We start from the raw sequence: 18537 nt of genomic DNA on the forward strand, positions 1-18537 counted from the left end.
CGAGCTCGCGGGCTGCGCGCGCGCGCATGGCGCCCCTCGTGGGCTGCTGTGCGTGCGTGTGTTTGTTTGTGTGCTATACGAATCCTAAAGCTATCAGGTTTCGACATATGATTAAATTCCTAAACCTAAAAGGATGAATTAATTAAATAAGAATTCTATTAGGATTCTAGTTTAATTAATTCGTATCCTAATAGGATTCCAGTTCCTTTTCCATACCTCTATAAATAGGTGCCTAGGGTCATAATTTATAGAGACATTTGAATAATTCAAGTATTCAAAGTGATTTTTGAGAGCAAAAATTCAGTCATACAATTGCCTACAATAGCCGAAAATTCTAAGTACCTTAAGGGCGATCCTAGTTGGTCAAGCTTAAGGCGGATTCGGGCGTGCTGTGGAATATCTACGGAGGGACGACATTTGGAGTCCTAAAGACTTGTTCTTGTTCGGTTCGGGCGCAGCTAGGGAGGGCACGCAACAAAGTGTATGCATCTAAACTATGCTAAATGATTATGTGTAAATAATATGCTTTCCTGGCTTTATGGTTTTTCCGCATGATTTATGTTTTGTCATATGAATCATAACCTAACAGTACCCATGGGGCATCCGCCCATTGAGCCAAGGCTCTCATGTTTCCGGGCCAAGGCCCCATGTTTATGGACAGCGGTCCATCGTGGAAGACGTTCCACCATGTCATACTTGCCACGGCTAGCATGTGCACCCTAAAGTTATGAATGAATTAAATAAAGGACTTTATAAAATGTTTTAAAAATTCTATTCTCCCTGTGTTATTAAATAAAATGAATTGAAATGAATTTACGTTGCTAGAATAGTTCGTTACTGAGTCTTCGGCTCAGCGTTTTTGTTTCCTGTTTTAGGTACTGCGGGGATCAATGGAGACGAGTAGTGGCGAGGAATTTCACTTGAATAATATTCACTTAGTTTATGCTTAATGTTTTAATAGTTTAACTAAAGACTCTTAGTAAGCTATGTACTTTTATTTCGGTAATATAAAGAATTATTATAATAACTTTTGGGATTTAATAGCTTATGATTAATGGTTGCCTTGTAATTCCCAATAGGGAGTTACGGCAGGTAATGTCCCGACCAAATTAGGTTAATTCCGCTGCTAATTATGCTTTAATAATTGAATTAGAAGTCGGGGCGTTACAGTTTGGTATCAAGAGCAATGGTTCTGGACCATAAGTACTAAACCTTACGGGTTTTCGCACGAATAGAATTCATTAGGCTTTAAGTAAAGAGTTTTAAGGAATGAGTTAAAAAGAATGTTCTAAAATCTTGCTAAGTTAAAATGAATATGAGTGTGAGTGTAGGAACGGGATCAAAGGGCTTATTTTAATATTATTATTTCGCTTCAATCTTATAAGATACGTTATGAAGAATGTCGACCATTGATGCTATCAACGATGTTACCAACGGAGCTCACAATGAGCACCATGTTCATGATGATAACAATGTTATCCACGAGGAGAATGTCCATGTTGATGGACATGAGGAGAGAATGGAACGGTTGGAAAATGTGAGTGCAATGTTGGCCGAGTTAGTCCATGATTCTCGGAAAAAGAAAGATGTAAGTGGGAAAGAGAGCGCAACGATGTTCAAGAACTTTTCATCGCTCAAACCACCATCCTACGATGGCAAGCCTGATCCAGTTGAGTTCGAGGATTGGATAAGTCGCGTTGATCAATTGTTTGAAACCCTGCAATGCCCGGAGAAATGGAGAGTTGACTTTGCGATATTTTATTTAACGGGCCAAGCAGGATTATGGTGGAAAGTTAACAAGGAACGAAAGAATGTGTCAGGATTTGGTTGGGACCAACTCCAGAAGTTAATGAGAGACAAGATTTATCCACCATCCTTAAGGAAACAAAAGGAAGATGAATTTCTCCACCTGCAACAAGGAACAATGAGCGTGCTGGAATATGCAAATAAGTTCATGGAGTTGTCAAGGTTTGCACCAGACTTGGTGTCGACAGAACAGTCCAGGATGAACTGTTTCGAGCGAGGTCTGCACCTTAAGTACCAGGATAGGTTGTCCACTCAAAGGTTTACTTCATATCAGGATATGGTTGATATCGCAGTTAATGTAGAGCGAGTGGTATTACTTCGAGAAGCGAAGAATGTTGGGTATAAAAGGAGAAATGATAACCAAAGCCAAGGAGGAGCAAAGAAGCCTAACCAAAGTTATCAGGGAAATCAAAGGAGGAATGATGGTAATCAAGGAAATAATAGGGGACAAGGATTTCAAGGAAGGAACAATCGGTCGCAAGGATGTGCCAAATGTGGAAAAAGGAGTCATGTTGAGAGTGAATGTCGTGTGGGCACAAATGCTTGTTACCGATGTGGAAGTCATGATCATTACGTCAGAGATTGCCCAAATCAAGTGACGTCAACCATGAGAGGACCAGTTCCAACTAACAACGACCGTGGTCGTAACAACAACAACGCCTCAGGTTCAAACCGCAACCCACCTCGACCACCGCCAACTGGAAGAGTTTTTGTGATGAGACAAGATGAAGCAGATGAGGATGATAATGTTATCACCGGTACCTTTTCTATCCATTCTTTACCTGCCCATGTTCTTTTTGATTCTGGAGCTTCACATTCCTTTATTTCACCATTGTTTGCTAAATGTTTAAGTTTGAAACCATGTTGTGACTTTCATGCTATGAGTGTTTCCCTTCCTAGTGGAGAAATAGTGAAATGTAGAACCATGTATAGATATTGTCCCATTGTAATAGAAAAAGTAGAGTTTCTAGCAGACTTAGTAGCTTTTGACCTATCTGAATTTGATGTAATCTTGGGAATGAATTGGTTGACTAAGTATGAAGCTAACCTTAATTGTTCGAGGCAAAATGTGACCCTTAGAACACCAAATGGAGATAGAGTTTCATTCCATAAGTTAGTAAGAAAACCAATGATTCAAATTGTCCATGCTTTGAGAGCACGTAAAATGATTGAGAGTGGTTTATCTGGTTATTTGTGTAGTGTTATTGACCTAAATACCTCTGGACCTTCCATTACCGACATACCTGTTGTTTGTGAATACCCACATGTTTTTCCAGAAGAAATACCTAGTATGCCCCCACCAAGAGAATTAGATTTTAGCATTGAATTAATCCCAGGATCCACCCCTATTTCTAAGGCACCATATAGAATGGCACCAGCTGAGTTACAAGAATTAAAGAAACAATTAGATGAATTACTTGAAAAAGGATATATCCGACCTAGTGTTTCACCTTGGGGAGCCCCTGTATTATTTGTGAAGAAAAAGGACGGAACTTTGAGGTTATGCATAGACTATAGAGAGTTAAACAAGATTACTATTAAGAATAAGTATCCTTTACCTCGTATTGATGATTTGTTTGACCAACTTAGAGGTGCAAAAGTGTTTTCAAAGATTGACTTGAGATCTGGATACCATCAACTTCGAATTAAACCCGAGGATATTCCAAAGACAGCCTTTAGAACTAGATATGGTCACTATGAGTTTGTCGTGATGCCATTTGGGTTAACCAATGCGCCAGCTGTATTTATGGTTTTAATGAACCGCATTTTCAAACCATACCTCGATAAGTTTGTAGTTGTTTTTATTGATGATATTTTAGTATATTCTAAGAGTAATGAGGAACACGAGGAAAATCTGAGAAAAGTGTTAGATATGTTGATTGAAAACCAGTTATATGCTAAGTTGTCGAAATGTGAATTCTGGCTTAAGGACATATCATTTTTAGGTCATATTATTTCCGAGAAAGGTGTATCTGTTGATCCTGAGAAAATAAAAAGCAATTGTGGAATGGCCTAGACCAAGTAATGTACCTGAAGTACGAAGTTTTATGGGTTTAGCTGGATATTATCGAAGATTCGTTCAAGACTTTTCTAAGATTGCCTTACCGATAACCCGATTAGTTAGAAAGAATACCAAATTTGTGTGGAATGATGATTGTGAATGTGCATTTCAAGAACTTAAGAAACGTCTCACCACTGCCCCTATTCTTACCCTTCCATCTGGAACTGAGGGATTTGTGATTTATAGTGATGCTTCTAAGAATGGGTTAGGATGTGTCTTGATGCAAAATGGAAAAGTTATAGCTTATGCTTCACGTCAACTCAAAGTTCATGAACAAAACTACCCTACCCATGACCTCGAACTTGCAGCTGTTGTTTTCGCTCTCAAAATTTGGAGACATTATTTGTATGGAGCGTCGTGTCAAATTTTCACTGACCATAAAAGTCTTAAGTATATTTTCACCCAGAAAGAAATCAACATGAGACAACGTAGGTGGTTAGAACTTCTTAAAGATTATGACCTTGATATTCAATACCATCCCGGAAAGGCTAACATTGTTGCCGATGCATTAAGTCGGAAATCTCACCTAAGCTCAATCCTAACTTTTTCTCGAGCCAACCAAGATGATCTGCAAAAGATGGAAATTGAGTTTATCAAGAAAGGAAGTGCTTGTTTGAATGTGTTGGTAATGAAGCCAACTTTGATTGATGAGATTAAGGAAGCGCAATGTAAAGACTCACAATTAGAAAGAATAAGGAGTGGAGTGGAAAATGGAAAGTCACTCGGCTTTGTCATTCAAGAAGATGGTACGTTAAGGTTTCAGGGAAGATTATGTGTGCCTAATGATGAGAAGTTGAAAAAGAGAATTTTAGAAGAAGCTCATAGTTCACCATATTCGATTCACCCTGGAGGAAATACGATGTATAAAGATTTGAGGCAAGTGTATTGGTGGAGCAATATGAAGCAAGAAGTAGCAGATTATGTGGCTAAATGTTTGACATGTCAGAGAATCAAGATCGAGCATCAAAGACCAGCAGGTTTGTTACAACCTCTGGATGTGCCAGAATGGAAATGGGATTCCGTGTCGATGGATTTTATCTTAGGCTTACCAAGGTCAACCAAGGGAATGAATTCTATTTGGGTTATTGTCGATCGATTGACAAAGTCGGCACATTTCTTAGCAGTGAAGAACAATTCGAGTTTAGATCAACTTGCTGAACTATATGTGAATACTATTGTGCGATTGCATGGGGTGCCTAGTTCGATTATTTCTGATCGTAATACGAGATATCAATCCACCTATTGGAAAGAATTGCAGAAAGCTCTTGGAACAAAGCTCAACTTCAGTACTGCATTTCACCCAACGACTGATGGACAAACATAACGCACTAACCAAATTGTTGAGGATATGTTGAGAGCATGTGTTTTAGATTTTCAAGGAACTTGGGAAAAGTTCCTACCTATGGTTGAATTTTCGTACAACAACAGTTATCAGGCCACCATTGGTATGGCACCGTATGAAGCTCTTTATGGAAGGAAATGTCGAACACCGTTGTGTTGGAGTGATATTGATGAAGCACGTGTTATAGGACCTGAATTGATTCAAGAAACTACTGACAAGATTCGTTTGATCCAATCGAGAATGAAGGCAGCACAAAGTAGGCAAAAGAGTTATGCAGACCAACGAAGAAGACCATTAGAATTTGAAGTTGGAGATCACGTGTTCTTGAAAATTTCACCAACAAAAGGAATAATGAGATTTGGTCAAACTGGAAAATTGAGCCCAAGATACATCGGGCCGTACGAGATATTGGAAAGAATAGGTGAAGTAGCGTATCGGCTTGCTTTACCGACCGACTCGGAAAAGGTGCATAATGTGTTCCACGTGTCGATGTTAAGGAAATATGTTCCTGATCCTAGTCATGTGATTACGCACGAACCCTTGTTATTGCGTAACGATCTTACATATGAGGAAAAACCAATTGAAATTCTTGAACGAAGAGAAAAGCGACTTAGAAGCAAAGTAATTCCAATGGTTAAAGTCTTGTGGGCCAATCACTTGACATCTGAAGCTACATGGGAAGTCGAAGCGCAAATGAGATCGAAATATCCTCAGTTATTCGTTTAGAAACGATAAGATGTATGAATTTTAATATGTTATTTGAATGACTGTGTTATAATGTTATTTCCGCCATGTTTGTATAACGAATAGAACGATTAAGTATGACATGTATGATTTCTAAGAATGGCAAGTTCAACTGAGCTCCAGTTTTGAGGACGAAACTTTTTCTAAGGGGGTAAGAGTGTAATACCCCGAATTTTTAAAACTCGATTAATTATGCTTAAGTATTTTTATTTAGTTTAAAATCGTTTTAAATCCTAAATTCGAACTTTATTTTAATTAACGAAGTTTTATTTCGCTTGAATTTTTAATTTTTATAATTTAATTTCATATTTACAAGCTTAATCTTAATATTTTCGGATTTTAAATAATTTCGAAACGTTCTTATCTTTATTCGAAAACTAAACCTATTTTACAAAAGTTTTATTTCACGATTTATTTTTCAGATTATATTAATCTCGTATTTTCGAGAATAATTACGTTTTAAATATTTCGTACGTTTTCGTTAACGACTTATTCGGAAAATAAATTCAATTACTTGCACTTTATAAAATTATTTTCGGAAATTAATTTAGCCAAATCATTATTTTAATTTTAGTTAATAGTAATTAAATTCTGAAAATTAGCTCAAAATTACGAAATTACCCTTATTAACACCTAAATGAAACAAGTCAGTTTCTCTTTTCTCTTCTTCTTCCTCACGCCATTTTGGCCATGGAGTCAAACTACTTTCTACTTGTCATCACCCTAATTCATCTCAATATGACTCATCACCTATATGACACTAATCCAAATTTACAAGCCTTATTCATCAAAGCTACTTGCAAATCTGTAAACCTAAAACTAGAATAGCCAATATGAATCACCAATTTCCTTGCTCAACCTGTTACACTTGGCACTGCAAACAAGCTGATTTGTGGCATCAATGGAGCACCCAAGCAACTATAAAACTGCTCAATCATCCCAAATGAAACATAAATCAGATTAACCCCCAATTCCTAATTCACCATTAAAATTCCTTTCAAAATAAATTCAAGAATTACCACCACCACCACCACCTATTGCCTCCACCACCATTACCATTGACCGCCGGAAAAAAAAACCACCGACAACCACCTAATCACGCCAACCCATCGTCGCAGCCCCCTTTTTGTTCGCCCCCCCTCTCCTCCACACTCAGCCTCTCCTGCTTCCCTCTCCGCCGCGCCCAACTCTCCTGCCTCCTTCCCCCTTCCGCGCTCGAGCAGCGGCCACCACCAGCATTGTTGCCGGCGTTTTCTGTCGCCCAGGCCCCGTCGAACCAGCCACCACTTTCTTGCTCTCTTCCCTCCACTGCAACGTGCCCCTGCTTCTCCTCCTCCCTCTCTTTTCGTGCCTGCTCTGCCTTAGTCGACCTTCAAAAACCACGTTCCAACTTTGGAACTTTGGTTTTCTTATAAACCCAAGTAAGCCCAAATTCTACTTAGGCCCTATTCTTCTTATTAAAATTTCTAATTTGCTATTTCATTCCAATAAATAGTATTTTCTGAATTTAAATTTAAGAACTATCTAGCATTATTATTATTTTCAAATTTAAAACTACTAACATATGTATTCCCTTAAAACTTGAATTTGATTATAAGTTTTATTTAATTATTTTATATATAATTGATTTATGAATTTATCAACTAAAAATATTATTTAGAAAATATTAATTTTACAATATTTACCATTTTAATATTAATTCAATAATTTAATCTTTTGAAAGAATTGGACTCGGAGCTCAGAGAGAACGAACCAAGGACAAAGCTTAACGTAACGCGGAATTAAGGTAACGGCTATTGCTAGTACCCGCAATTCCCTTCTAAATGTGTTTATGAAATCATGACAATATGATTGAATTCATGATCTGAATGCTTTTACATGTTTTATTGAATTGCGGGAAATGAATTATGTTTTGATTGAATAATTTATTATAATATGATTTGATGGAATTATTCCTTATTTCATGATTGATTGAATTTCTTATAAAATGATATTATGATTGATTGAATTTCTTATAAAAATGCTGTTTATAAGAAACCATGAAAAGAAAGGATGTTTGATCGTATGATCCAAAGGAAATATGTTACTTCACTGAAGTAAAAAGGCTAAAATGTAAAATTAAACGAAACATGATAAATAAAAGTGAAATACCTAGCCCGTTTGGCAGTATATGTTCACAGGTTACGATTCTCGGTCATGCATGTACCCATGGGGCATCGGCCCATTGAGCCAAGGATCTCATGTTTCCGGGCCAAGGCCCCATGTTTATGGACAGCGGTCCATCGTGGAAGACGTTCCACCATGTCATATTTGCCACGGCTAGCATGTGCACCCTAAAGTTATGAATGAATTAAATAAAGGACTTTATAAAATGTTTTAAAAATTCTATTCTCCCTGTGTTATTAAATAAAATGAATTAAAATGAATTTACGTTGCTAGAATAGTTCGTTACTGAGTCTTCGTCTCACCGTTTTTGTTTCCTGTTTTAGGTACTGCGGGGATCAATGGAGACGAGTAGTGGCGAGGAATTTCACTTGAATAATATTCACTTAGTTTATGCTTAATGTTTTAATAGTTTAATTAAAGACTCTTAGTAAGCTATGTACTTTTATTTCGGTAATATAAAGAATTATTATAATAACTTTTGGGATTTAATAGCTTATGATTAATGGTTGCCTTGTAATTCCCAATAGGGAGTTACGGCAGGTAATGTCCCGACCAAATTAGGTTAATTCCGCTGCTAATTATGCTTTAATAATTGAATTAGAGGTCGGGGCGTTACACATAGACTTAGAACTAACGGGCTCTCGCTACGTATTGATTCCAATTCTACCTATTGAAACAAGCCTAAACATCAAATTGCATCTCTCGAATCTTAACTTGATAATGCTAGACTAATACAATTAGACTTGCGCAAATCTAATCGCAAAGTAAATGGAAACAATCAATAGGAATTAACAGCTAATACCAACAATCAACAACAATTAATCATCCCTTCATATTGGTTCATGATTCCCAAAACCCTAGAATGGAACTACTCACACATGATTGAAATAACTAAGACAATATTAATCAATGAAAACATAATTAGAATAAAATAATAAAGCAAGGTAAGAAATAATACCTAAGGAATTGAACAATGAATAATGAAAGCTTGAATTTTTGATTGAAAATAAAACAAAGTGTTTTGCAACAATTGAGAGAATAATCTAGGTACTGAGAATAAACTAAGTGTTTGAAACTAGGAAAATAAGATGTCTACAATAAACCAAGGGCTTAGTATTTATAGTCTTGCCCAAAAAAACAAAAAAAAACTGGATCATTAAAGCTAAAACGCGCGTCCAGGTTGTCGTCGCCCGATCAGTCAGACGCTCGCCTGATCAGTTAGACGCTCGCCCAATCGGGCTTTTGGCTCGTAAACAAGTCGATCGGGCAGAAATCCGCCCGATCGGGCGCGCGTACCAACTGTACGATCCTCTTTCTTCAAAACGTCATATCTCCTTCGTTATTTGTCGGAATTAGGCGAGTGACCACTCGTTGGAAAGCTCTTGAACTCTAGAATCCAAACCAATTAATTGGAATCACTTCATTTGGAGTTGTAGAACTTGAGTTATGATCAAAAGAGTAGACAAGTGTCAGTTTTCTACTTCTTCCACTATTCGCTTTGCTTGAGAACTCTTCCAACTCAATGTTTGTGCTCTCGAAAGTACATACTCTCTTGTATTGATTCAAATGAGTAGGAAATGCACACAAATATACTAATTCCTACAATGATGAACCTGAAACTACAAACACACTTAAAGGAGCACATTAGTACTAAAAATCGCTCCCAAGAGCTCATTTGAGATAAAAAAAAAGTACTAAGGGGCGGGGTAAAAACTCTATATAAAACGCATATATCAAATATTCGCAATAGTTTGTCTAGACATGCTTGCCAATGTACAACTTTGACCATCAATATCTTCAATTATATATTATAAAAACTTATAAAATATTAATATTTTGAAAGTATATATTAAGATGAAGCCATCAGTATATTATATGCTAACACTTATTTTCATATACTATAAATAAAATAAGGTCAAAGTGAAATTATGTGAATAGTGCAAAAAAGTCAAACCGTTGCGATCGAGTATTCCGGGACGGAAGGAGTATTATACTTCGTATCAATTTCTCGCTTACCCAAGCACCCACCTACATCCCTACTGCCTAAAAAAAACATTAAAAATGGTCTCATGCACCCCCTACTCCTATAAAAGTTTGACACACATCGCACTATCTATATTAAACTATCTATATTAAAAAATATCCTACCACCAACGACCATCTAATTAAATAATAAGTCAATTACAATGCATTAAACTCTGTATCGATCAAACCGTATTTCGGGACGGAAAAAGTAGTAACCAGATCCTAAATAAGATTGTATCTGATGACTACTAGAGGTGTAACCTTTGAGCGAAGGAACTCATATATCTATCTTTTTTCCTTACCTTTCAAAAAAGAAACCAAAAAAAAAAATTGAAACGAGCATTAAATAAGAACAGTACTACGTAAAAAGAAAAACACAAATTAGTACCCGGTGCAATTAATCAAGAAATGCATAAAAATAATGCGCAAGAAATGCATAAAATAATGGGAACCTACGGGCAAATTTAAATGCATAGGGATTTATGCAAAAGATGGAACCCTAACCTAAACTATACCTAAGCTGTGGCTACGAGCCTACGAGCCTACTAGGCTAGTTTTGGAGTGTAGTTGGTGCCTATAAAATTCACCAATCAAAGCTCATCAATAACTTTGCATTATCCTTATTATACTGTGCACTACGTGATCACCCGAGATGCGTTCCAAGACCATCATATTATCAAGCTTAATTTATGATAATACTACACAGTATAATTGACTAATTGATTGATTAATTAATTAATTTTAGTTTAAACAATAAAAACACTATGCCACCAACCAGACAACAACCAATCACTTCCAATTGCAGCTGCAGTTGCATTTTAGGTAGAAATTAATGTTTTGTGTAGGTCAAAATTACATAATAGTTCGGGGAAGAAGGCATTTGACAATATAACAACTACTCAAATGTTGAACTTAGCGGTAATATGAGACCAGCCACACCATCAACTTGATGGTGTAACATGTTCACACTTATAAATAAACCCAACGCATTTGAAGACATAAAATAAAGTAACATCGACATAGAAAATAAAGTAACATCAACATAGAAAACAAAGTAACATCAGTATAGAAAATAAATTAAGTAACATCAACATAGAAATAAAGTAACATCAGTATATACAAAGAAACTCTAACATATAGAAAATAAAGTAACATCAGTATAGAAAATAAAGTAACATCAACATAGAAAATAAAGTAACATCAGGATATACAAAGAAACTCTAACATGAAATTGAAGAAAACGCAATAAAACAAAAAAAAAAGTAACCGCGAATACAAGGTATAAGTAACATCAGCATAGAAATTTCAAGTAACATCAATTTATACAAGGAACCTCTAACATGAAATTGAAGAAAATGCAATAACTAAAAGTAACATCAGCATAAAAGGTCAAGTAACACCAGTCTATTCAAGGAACCTAGAACATGAATTTCAAGAAAATGTAGTAAACACAAGAAAATAACAGCGAATACAACGTACAAGTAACATCATCATAGAAAGTCAAGTAACACCGGTCTATACAAGGAACCTCTTACATGAAACTGCAATAAAACAAAAAAAAATAACCGCGAATACAAGGTATAAGTAGCATCAGCATAGTAATTCAAATAACACTAGTTTATACAAGGAACCTCTAATGGACAAAATGTGAATAGCCTAGTTGTTGATGCTAAAATGGAAATAGTTAATAACTGCAGGTATTATCATGTCTTATCACTCACTTCATGTATTCAATAATATTGGGTGAGCTCGTGCAGCGACTCAGTGAGTAGACTACTCAAGTTTACTATCACTCTCTTCTCTTCACTTGTCTAATCATTCTAACTCTTCAATTATATGCATGTGACTATGTGAGTCACCCTTCGACAATTAATGAAAACTATACTCAAAACCTCCATCTACCCCCGTAGACTCATAGAGTACTATATCTCCGCTTCTTTTAATTAAAACTTTATTTTTTACGATTGTCAATGCATAACTTAATGTATTTAATTACGGATAAATAAATACATCGTATTATAATAACTTCATGTCATTACTCAAATTATACATTCACTAAGTTGGACTCCATGTAATTAAGAACATTTTTTAAACGGAGGTAATAGTACTTTGTTGATATTTATATATTTCGAAACATATTCAAGTGAAATCTTAGTTTATTTGTTGGATTATTCTTGCGTAGACTTAGTACACAACAATATTAGTATGGACCCAAAATTAATAATTTTCTCTAGCATCTTTTTTACATTCATAGTGCTCTTTATTGTTCATATAGTAATTATAATAAATTAAACACCAAAATTCTTAAACACAATAACCATTTTTTGAAACATAGTAACCCCATGTTTTTAAAAGGGAATTATATTGTTACTTTATATCACATTATTCAAGCACAACATGTATCAACGATACTAATTTGATATTTTTTCATAATAATCCTTATAAAATGACAAAATAATTTAGGAACAAGTTGTTAACTTTATTTTAAGGCATGATCTACAATAAATTTAGTGTGAACCAAATCCATTTAAGAATTGGTGTTATTTGTTTAGATGAATACTTACACAATATTGTGTTTTAAACTTTTTATTATATGTTTTGAAAAATATTTACATTAAAATTTAAATGTTAACACTAAAAATGTACTCCTTATCACATTCTAAATAGGACAAACATTTATTCCTTAGAAACCTAAATACTCCAGACTCCCGTACTTTTAAAATTTGCAAATGTTAATTTTTGCATATTTTAATGTATAATTTTTTTTGGGTGTTAATACCCGATTCTCTCTTAGGGTTAATCCGGATTCGGGGTGAATTTTGGTGGCTAGGTTCCAGTCCCTCCCAATTGTTATTACATGGGGATCGATCACGGGTTGTCCCTATCAAATTCAACCCTAATCACCACTAAACCAACAAGCAATTGATAATGTATATGAATGTATCAATAGTTTGTAGTGTACCTTTTACTTATAGAAAATCATAAATAATAATAATGCTCAAAGTTGACAATTGTTAAACACGAAAGTCCACCTATTAAGGAGTACTTCGCAACGTTCTGACTTTTACATTACTCCATTGTTATTTGACAGATTTAATAATTCATCTTGAAACCCATGTAAAATCTTATTCGATTCATCTCGATTTATATTTTTACAATACTAAATTTTTATAACTTTTTTCTTATGCACAAATAGAGATTTCTCTCTTTCATTAATCCTCACTAAAATATTTTGTTGTTTCTCTTCCTCATAACAATTATAAAAACCGCCATCACATGTTATCAATGCAAGGCCCCCATTGTTGTTTTTCTTAAAATAAATTATCCATTTGCCCATTTGCAAAATTTAATACTTCCTCTGTTATTATTTACATGACATAGTTAGATTTTTAACATAGCTTGTGTCAATAGTGTCAAAAATCCAACTATGTCATGTAAATAATAACAGAGGAAGTATGATGTGAGTAAGTCATGTCTAACTATATCATGTCCAATAGTTAAAAGATGATGTGAGTAAGTGTGAGGACCACAAGAAAAAGAGAGATATTAATAATGGAAGTCAGTACTAAAACATGTCAAAAGGAAAATATATTGGAAGTGAGAACTAAAACATGTCAAAAAAGAAAAGTATATCTCTTTTTAAAATACGACCGTTTAAGAAAAATATATCTCTTTTTAAGATAAGGAGGGAATAGATAATTTACCCACTATCCCATTTTCATCTTATTTTAATAAATTCAATCCAGTCTCCTAAAACTACGTGTCGGGCAAAGTATATCACTTTTTAAAATACGGAAAGAGTAACGGAGAGTAACCTATAGAATTTGTCATGTGCTGGACCGTGTACCTTGTGCACTAGCAACACATGCCTATAACGGGTCAAGGGAAAATCGTGTCTAGGGGTGCTTATGAGCTCCCCGAACTCGCGAGCTACTCGAACCCGACTCGGTCAAAGCTCGGTCAAAACTCGACTCGAATCAGCTCGACTCGAGCTCGAGATCGACTCGAAAATTTAACGAGTCGAGTCGAGCAACTTGATACTCGACTCGAAAAGCTCGAGAAGCTCGAATTATATATACATAATATAAACTTTTATAAAAATATAAATGTTTTATTTTATCATTCTATTCATCATTTTATGTTTTTATATTCCTTAAAAAAAAAAAAAAAAAATTCTTCCTAAAATGGATGAATAAATTATTAAGGACAAAAAAAGAAAATCTAAATCGTCCATCTAGATTACACTATTTGGCAGTCAAAATGTCTTCTACCATTACTCCAACGTTGGTACATATATGAGGGAGGAAAGAAGGAAATAAGTATATTCATTTTGTCCCACATGGTTAAATAAGTGAGGGAGGAAAGAAGAAAATGTTATATTAACTTTGTCCCACATTGGTAAATAAGTAAGGGAAGAAAGGGGGAAAGGGTTATAAGTATTACTCTTTGAGTGTGAAAGTGAGTGTACAAATCACTTTCATTGGGCTTTCATTTGGGCTAATGGATATATTGATTTGGGGTATAAAATTACTTTTTATAAGATTTGTATTTGATTCAAGTCGAATTTAAGCTCAATTTGGGTTTTCAAGTCGATCTCGAGTCGAGTTTTTGTTCGAGTGCTTGTGTTTTCGAGCCCATTTCGAGTCGAGTTCGAGCTTGAGTTTAGTTTTTGAGCTCGAGTTTGGGTTTTCGAGCTGATTTCGAGCCGATTTCGAGTCGACTTTGAGCTCGGGTTTAATTTTCGAGTTCGAGTCGAGTTTGAAAATTTTAAGCTCGCGAGTTTTCGAGTCGAGTCGAGTCGAGTTTGACTATGAGTTTTCGAGTTCGAGTCGAGCTTAGCCAAACTCGAGCTCGACTAGGCTCATTAGCATCCCTAATTGTGTCAAGCCGAACGGGCTTCATTACTAATATATTTTAATTATTTGAGGATCTGCTCATTTTGCTCATGCCTTTGACAAATTACTAAAATGATACCTATGCACAACTTACGGCGGGCCATCGTTGTGCCTCTTGTACCATGTTGGGTTTTACAATGGACTCATGCCATGTTAGGCCAATTTCATGTTGGGCTTGGACAGTCGCAACAGCCAATGCCCTACTCTAAATTCTAATAACCAAATAATGAAATATTTCTAGCAAAAGAAGGAAATATACAAGTGCAAATGATGACATATATTCTGACCAAAAACTCAAGTCAGAAAATGGGGCTACCGAAAATAGGCTTTTCACAGTTGGGGAAGGATTAAAGAGTGCACCAGAAATCTAGGCTAACCCACTTCAAAGCTTTGTTTGTTCACCTCAAAAGAAGGAATTACATTACATATTACAAGTTTACAACCCCATCTCATTTTCTTATTTTTCTGGGACCATTTTTCATAGTACTATAAACTATACAACATGTTACATTTCTCTCTGATTTTTCTGAACCCAAATGTTTTTAAAAAAAACATTATTGGACCACATTTTACCAATTTCCCATGTTATGTTGACCAAATGAAAAGGATGCTAATAAAAATTAATCAGGAAAATCATGCAAAATGCTGGTAGTTTATAATATTAAACAACCTTATTACCAAAACAGACAATGCGACAAGGAGTAGAAATCATCCATATTTGGTAAACTCGAAGAGGTATCCGGTGCCTAAACCAAACTAAATTGAAGCAATTAGCAAATTTATACTCCAATAATAATAATAATGAATAAAATATTGAAAAAGTTAATTGAACGGAGCAGCAGCCGCATTATTTGAATATAGAAAAAAGAGCAAGCACAAAGACATGATCACGGTTTCAAAGGATAACAATATTGGGTTAAGGTTGTACTTGAATTATCGGAGAACTCGATGAAGTGAGCATTTGATGCTTAAATACCCCCGAGAATTTGTACTTGTGAGCAAGTCCATGATTAAACTATGCTCATTTTGAGTATACTTAATTACTCCATTAATTAAGAGATTGTACTTTAAAATAGAGTAGCCTGTATCATGCTTACTTCCCTTTGCCTTTTTCCCAAATCCTAGATAAAAAAGGGCGACAAATCCGAATGAATGTCGGTTTAACTAGGCCAATCACCATTCACCATTCACCATTCACCAATGAGCTGCTTTGATCTAACTACATCTTCAGGAGGACGGGGAGGAATGGAGAAGGAAGAGAGAATACCTCGGCCCGTAAATTACCATGGATGCATTTGGACCGACAAAATGCGGTATGCCTAACAAACTCAGATGACAATCACAGTGTACATTGTATTCACCTGGATCGTTTCAAGATTTCACCAACTAGCTTGCAGACATTGATTTGAACGAACATGAATCAGTAAGTTGGGATCAATAATCAATTGCGCAAGAAGCCTGCCATTGGAATCAATATAAAATGCATGTCAATAATAAAGTCACATTTTAAATGAAATGATGGTCAAAAATGAAATTAGGTATTGCACTTTGACACAAGGTGAATATCTACTAGAATCTTAACACAAGTCACAATTATGATTTGAACAGTCACACTATACTATTTTATGAAAATTAACCAAGTCTTGAGAATCCGACATTGGTACTTACTACTTAGAGGTGCAATGAAATGTCCAAGTAGCATACTTGACAATAACACATTTTGAATTTTTGACCTATCTTAACAAAGAGTTCATCTACTGACTTGAAACACAAAGTCTGGAGTTTACAATGACCTCAACCACATATTCTTCCGGTAAACTCAAGGTTTTAAGACCAACCAAACTCACTCCAACTCCAACTCCAAGAACAAATGTTGTCAAAACTATATTCAAATAGCAATCCATCAATTCCCTACGGCAAAGGATTTGCAGATTAATTAGTTAACAGAAATTTGAAATTTGAAATTTGAAATTTGAAATCACCACATGATACAAGCTTCAATCAATAATCAAGAGATAAGACAATGTGGTTTGTATATGACTACGCTAAAACTGTAATGTATATCTGCAGAATACAATTTATAATTCGACCATAACAAAGAAAGAGAGAATCAAATGTGAAGGAAATCCAGTAGAGATCACTAGATCAGCATACTTGAATGTAAGATGACATTTGCAGAATATTAAGCATAATTCGATCACTACTTACTTGTAAACCCAAAAACAAACATGTAGCAAGAGAAATCAATCAAAGACAAGGAATGTTGAAATGTCTGGAAAGATGGAATAAAGTGGGAAATGATGGATGGATGGATGGATGGATGTTGGTATTAAAATGCAGACAAAAAAAAGAAGGGAATAGAGAAAGGGAGCTCCCTTCAGTCCAAGCACGGAGAGACAAGGATGAAATCATCTCCCGCATCATTCACGCAATCACAGTAGCACTTGCACTTGCACTTGCACTTGCACCCCCTGTACGCATGCGTGTTGTACATTCCTTGTTTGTTCTACTCAGTGTTTGAATGAATGAGTCGGCAGATAATTCAATACCCCTTTTTTCCATCCATGAGTGGGCTGAAGGAAGCTCTCTTACTCTACTTCTTCTTTCACATTATTACGAACTATAACTATTCTCAACTATTTCAAATCCCAAACTTACTCCTATTTCATTCAATCATCATGTTTAAACACTATAAACAATTAATGAATTTCATTTAATTATTTAGAGGAAATACTCAATTTTATACTAAGGTATAAACTTTACTTCAACAGTTCAACATCAAATTACAGAACAAGTCTTTCATAATCTATGACATTTGTATCAATTCAATAGGAAAATTCAAGGTTTCCTCTAAATCATGACTAATTAATTAAAGAAAGATAAGCACTAAACCAGAATTCATATGAAATCCGAGCATTCAAAATTATTAATTAATAAAGTTACAGTAATATAGATAAAAAGGAAATTCAAACTATCTACACTACAATTAACAAATTCATTCAATTACTAATCAAGGAATGAGACTTTATCATAGTAAAGTTATAAGTAATTCGATTGTTTTAACAAAAACAATCCTAGGATCAACATACATACACACATACATTAAAAAAGCAACAACAAACCCTAACCCTAATGAAAAAGTTTTAACCCTAAAAATTTATAAAGAAAATAACATAATTGCATTAAGAAAAAGAAAAACACACATAAAATATCAATACACCCATGCTATGAAGAACAAGCAAGCAAAAAGGGGAAAGGGGGACTGGGGACAGATCAAGTTACCAAAAAATCACATAGGGAGCACAAATCACAAAAGATAACATCAACATTTAAACTTAAAATAATAATCAAATTCTAGCAACAAAAATAAAAACACAATTTACAAACATGCAACATCATAAATTGTTAGAGAGAGAACGAAAAACTTGTAAAGAAGGAATCTAAAATGGGGAATGATGTAAATCTATTTAAGCCAGAAATAATGACTATTGATATGA

At 35.0% G+C, this 18537-nt stretch overlaps 1 long non-coding RNA gene across 1 annotated transcript; it reads right to left on the reverse strand.

Moving 5' to 3' along the window:
* Positions 1-15673: 15673 nt before the first annotated feature.
* On the reverse strand, positions 15674-18537 carry LOC110791141 (uncharacterized). The gene is made up of 2 exons (XR_002534020.2): positions 16709-18537; positions 15674-16498 (listed from the first exon to the last, which is right to left on the reverse strand). It is a non-coding gene; the product is annotated as an uncharacterized lncRNA (long non-coding RNA).

The sequence above is a fragment of the Spinacia oleracea genome, chromosome 1, assembly GCF_020520425.1.
Source record: "Spinacia oleracea cultivar Varoflay chromosome 1, BTI_SOV_V1, whole genome shotgun sequence".
Classification (NCBI taxonomy): Eukaryota; Viridiplantae; Streptophyta; class Magnoliopsida; order Caryophyllales; family Amaranthaceae; genus Spinacia; species Spinacia oleracea.